Source organism: Octodon degus, unplaced genomic scaffold, assembly GCF_000260255.1.
Source record: "Octodon degus isolate 3935 unplaced genomic scaffold, OctDeg1.0 scaffold00044, whole genome shotgun sequence".
Lineage (NCBI taxonomy): Eukaryota > Metazoa > Chordata > Mammalia > Rodentia > Octodontidae > Octodon > Octodon degus.
The window spans coordinates 1,586,026-1,591,764 of NW_004524620.1; positions in this window are offsets into that span (position 1 = coordinate 1,586,026).

Genomic DNA, 5,739 nt, shown 5'->3' on the forward strand with positions numbered 1-5,739 from the left:
CGGACCTGGGCTAGGACTGGGTCTGGGGGCTCCCAGAACTCAGCAGAAAATCCTACTCGGAGGGCGGGGTGGGGGAGGCACTGCGGAGTGGTGGGGGGCGGCCCAAGGGGCTGGGAGAGGGTCCGGCCCACTCTGCACCTGGGCTGGGATTGGTCCCGCTGGCACAGGGTAGCAGGAAGCTCTCCGCACACTCACCGGACCTGGGCTAGGACTGGTTCTGGGGGCTCCCGGAACTCGGCCAAGTCATGAATTTCTAAGTACACTGTACAATATTTCTTGTTTGCTCTCATGATCACATGGCTGGCTGGGCAGTATGGCACATTTCTACTCTAAGCCTTAAGAAAGTTACCACAGCCTAAGAAACTTCCAAGTATTTCTGAATCCATATCACCTTGACACCACTATGAAGTTGAAAGGTATGCAGTATGATTGAAAACTAGAACGCATTAAAAAATTTTAAACATTTATTGCAGTAATACACACTTTGCTGTTAATCACCCTCAAACTATTACCCCTGCCTTCAAACGCACTTGTGCTGTTGCCCTGGTCACTCCCTGAAGCAGTTCTGGAAGTCCTTGTCTTGTGAGCATTCTTTAGTTGCACTGTAGTGGCTGCCTCAGTGCCCTAAATAGAGTCAGACTATTTACTTTTTATGGTCATTTTGACTGTGAGGAAAAGTCAGAAGTTACTTGGTGCCAGATCCAGAGAATATGGTACATGAGGACACATCATTATGATTTCAGCTTTTTCACAGGACAGCACTCAGCAGTAGCATTCAAGTAGTTTTTTAAAAAAATTATATTTTGTGGAGATACTCATGAAAGAAGACTTACAGAACCGCTTCAGCCAGTGACAAAAATGATGGGATAAGTGTGTTTGTGCAAGTTTTGTGTGTATTTTTATGATTAATGGCAATGAGTCTTTGTAATATCATTTGTTTGTTTATGTACTGAAGCAAGATTTCTCCTGTTTAGTTTTTAAATATTTAAAAACTTGGCTACTTTTAATCATCACTGTGTTAGAATGTATTTCAAAGCAACAGCATTAATCAAGCATTCCATACTTACTCTATCTATAGTAGCTGTTGGATGAATGAATATTCAGGAAATTATAATTTTTAAAATTTAAACATTCACCATAAATTTCAATCACACTGTGTAAGTCAAGTCATCATAAGGTGTGGGCAGTCTGTAGCATAAGGCCAAAATGGAATTTCCAGTGTAACTAAATTAGTTTACCCCATTGGCAGGAGGAAGATGAAGAGATTTTATTGGGTGGATTAGTCAAATTATAGATGAAAAATAGTAGAGACATTTCTCCCATATCACTTTACTCTCCTTGTTTTCTTTTCTCCTCTCGTTTCCTAGGAATCTGGTGTGGTAAGTGAGGACCAGAAAGTGTCTCTTGTGTGGGAGGTGCCCTGCTTTGGAGTACCAAATGGGACTCTAGACAAGGCTCAGAGAACAGGCAGCTGGATCAGCTGGTCTCTAAATGCATCCTTAGAGAGTCAAGGTTACTAGGTACCTCCCACAGCTATGGCCCTGCTCCTCAAGGTCATTATGTAACATCCTCAATAGAAAGACTCTATGGGCCTGGAGCTTCATCTGTGCCTCAGTTTCTCCTGCTGGCCCTCCAGGTGCTGCTAGGCACCTGAAATGGAAATTTGGATCCTTATATCCCAGAGAACATGAATAGCTGCCACAACTTCCTTATCTATTTATTCAATCTTGGTTGATTGTATTTACTTTTGAAAACTGTCTCAAATCCCTTTGTGAGAAAACCAGGATGTGCATGAATGGGAGAATGTACAACCACAATAAAAACGAGGGGAAGTAAGCCCTGCCCCCGCTGAGGCTGAAGCACTCCCACACAGTGAGCTACCACAGTGCTTGAAATCTAGCCACTAGAGATGGGCAGGATCAAAAGGAGGACACTTTCTCCTGCAACTCTTTGGCAATTTCCAATTGTGCTTTCAAGTACTTTGTAAACTTAAAACTCTTTATAAGCCAAGAGCATTGCAGTGTTAATGGAAATGAGTTCAAGTCAAGTAACAGATTAATCTGGATTAGATTACTGTTGTCATGGAAGTCAGAATGAAGAATTTGGCACAATGAGGCAGAAGACAGGAAGTCACAAAAGGAAGGGAAGTGGTGCTTAGGGAAGGGACTGAGACCCGCTGTGCACCCTGGCGGTGGGGAGCAAGCCAGGGCAGTGAGCAACGAAGCAGTTCAGGAAAGAAGACCACCTCTCCCACAGGAGACCAAACCTGAGGAGCGTGGCCCTGTGGCTGGGTAAAGCAGGGTGACACACCTTTGTGGAGAAAACAGTAGAATAATTCTCATAAGCAAGAGTGAGGGCTGAATAAGTTGTTGTAAGACTTTAGACTAGTGCCTGACACGCAGTAGTCACCGCATTGATTAAATAAAACATGGGGGAATCCAAAGGCGACCTAGGGAAGGCCTGGGTATTACAGAGCTTGAAAATTGCCTGGGATTTTGACTTTAATGTGTGTTTATTTCTCCATTTTAAGAAGTATCTGTCTAAGGCAAAAGTATAAGGAAAAGAAATACTAGAAGCAGGGAGTTTGGTGAAGCACAAGGTGCACAGATGCAGTGGTGGGGGATAAAGGAAAGTTTTGGAAGTGTTTCAAGAAGAACCATTAGAGGACAGGCAGAGTAATAAGGGTAGTCTTTTGTTTTTGCTTTTTACAGGGACTGGTCAGATAGTCCTCAAAATTTGTGACTTGTCATTATACAAGCACAAGGTCCTGATGATTGTGGCGAAGTGTCCTGGCCTGAGGAGAGCACAGGTGCTGAGTGGACGGTGATGAACAGTTATGAGTGCCTAGAGCCAGGACACGGCCTCTGAGGACACAGGTTCCTTTCTGTGACTGCCCAACAGAAATATGAGAATCAAGATACAATGTAAAGGTCCCTAACTATGTTATTAAAAGCAACAAAACAGACAAGAGCAACATTAAAAACGCATTAGACTTAATCCAATGTATCTAGAACATTACAACTTCAATAAGTAACCAAAAATGATTAATTTTAGTATGGTTTTGTTTGTAACTCAATCTTTGAAATCTACTGTGTATTTTCTACTTTCTGTACAATTTAATTCAGACTAGCTACGTTTCAGGTGCTGAGTAGATAAATGTGACTAGTGACTCATCATAATTAGTACAGTAGGTCTGTGCCTTTAATAAGAAAACATTTTGTCATTAACCTTTGTCTTGGAGTGCATAGTGCTTGTGTTCACGAAATTGGTGGTCAATTATTTTACTTCTGTTATTCATGGTTAGCTTGCTCTAATTTTCTGTGTTGGGCCATGATTGAGACGCTACAGATGCAAAGATATCTGTATGGAGTATAATTTTATAAATTTTATAAAACACGGAAGTTTTAAACTGGATTAAACTAATTCTTGCTGTCTAATTTAGTCATATCAGACTACTTTAAATATTATCAATTAAAAATTTGGAGCAAATTGTTGTAAGCCAGAACGAATCTCTCTTAACAAGAAAAATGATTTCTAGCTAGTTCCTTTGGGTTACAGATTAATTACAATGGTGAAAATAGTGATGCCCTGCAACAGCTCTTAAAAATTTGACCAGCTACTTTTATTTGGTGTTATCAGTCAGTACTTGCTATAGAAACAGATTTTATTCAAGATATTTGAGTATATTAGAATTTACAAGCTTGGTTTACAATGATCTCCGCAGAGACAGATATGGAGGAGTGCAGAAGGGCTGTGTGCATGCTGGAGAGCTGAAAGATCAAGCTGAAGCCCTAGAGACCACTGCAGTGTCCTATGTTAGTCCACATCAGGAGGCCAAAGGGTCTGTACTTGACAGCTGAAAGATCTGTGTGGAAGCCCAGAGATGACATCCAAGGGGAGGGTGAAGACCGGAGCTCCCCTGAAGAAGTAGAAGCAGACTTCCTTCTTCATTTCCCTTTCATTGCATTCACGTGACAAGCCTACCTAGGGCGTGTCTTCTGTCTTCAGCAAATCCCTTGAGCCACTCCAGGACTACACTGATCCAAATCATCTGAGCATTCCTTACTCAAGTTGACACAATCAGTTAACTGTCACATCTGGACTATGTACTATGTTTTGGCCATTTCGAGGCATCTCAGTATCTTCTTTCCAGACTTCTTGAGTAGTCTGGACCTGATCATCCTGAGGATTTCTAGGCACATTTCAGTAGATACATGTAGCTAGACCCAGTGATACCATAAGGTAGAAAGTTAAAACTAGGTAACAAAACTTGGGCTCTATAGTTAGGGCTGCTCTGGCAAGAAGCTGTAGCCTGAACTGGCAAGTTATTGTACTAAGAGTCCTCAAATTTGAATAAAGAAGTGCTTTTTCCCAGTAAGAGATACATATATGAGACAGGGATTTAAAGTTAAGTAACTATAATGATAAGCTTTGGTGATGGATGACAGTGACTCTAATCTTTAGCTTTGCTAAATGACTCCCAATCCTTCTCTCAACGTATAACATGTGGGGAGAGATGGGATAGTTTCAGTTTAATTTGGGGTCAATCAGGGTTCCAGGGAACTGCACATAATACTACTAATACTTCACCAGACTTTTGATGTCATGCCTCAGTGGAAGGACTATGAGGAGGGTCACGGGGCCCTTGGCCAGGAGGAAGGAGGTAGACATGCACTGACACAAGGACAATCTCCATGGAAATGAACTAAGCCTTCCTCACTCCAGGTGTTATTCTATCATTGAACTCATGGTGCCTGGCGCTACCAGGCTAATGTTTCGTTAAATAATCTCCCTTTCCTGTAGGTCTAGTTTTCCAAAACGTTCAGTGGCCTGCACTTGCCTATCAAATTAAACTGTAAACCCTGCTTTATGTCACCTTTCTCACCTTCCCTAGTGAAATTTTTTTCTTGCCACTTTCTGGTTCCTGCAAATCTCTGTAGTCAGCGCCTTTTCAGCATCTTGTTAATTTGTCTCTCATGTTGGTCTCCCTGTCTTCTCTCTTTCTACATTCATCTAATTTTACCTATTGATCAAGGGTGATGCAGGCCTTGCATCCTCCTTGATGTCTCCTGAAGTATGTAATTTTTTAGGAGGCTGAAACCTCCAGCCCTTGTTAGCATCACATTACTTACCACTCGCATTGCCTCCTATTATTTCTTGAGAATTTGATCAATGCTAACCTTAATAAACTAAGTAGCTTGAACAATATTCAGTAGCAAGATAGCATCTTTGCAATTATTTTCCACAAGCATAGAATTAGCAATACATAATTTCTTGATGCATTCTTTCAAAATGGGTTTTGATACTTACTAAGTGAGACACAAAGAGAATAAGAGTCCTGACGTCACAGAGCTTATAAGCCAATGGGAGAAAAAATAAATATGTAAATGAATAAATAAATTTGTTTATAGATAAAGTTATAGATAAGCTTTAACTTTTAAGATTTAGGGAAAGCTTCAATGATTGAGTTAAATGATATGAGTAGACTTAAATTACACGAAGAAAAGTTGTCTTGCAAAGAAAAAATATGTTCAATATCTTATCATTTGTGTTGTTTCTAATGGCTACAGAGAATCTGCTGAATATGCTTATTCCAGGCATGAAGGACACTTTACTGACCTACCTGTGTGGAAGTAAAAGATGACATTTAATAGAAATAAGCAAAGGAAAAATATCCATAAACCAATGGAAGAACATTTTCCTTCTTGCTTTCTGTCTGTGAGATATATATTGATCTAA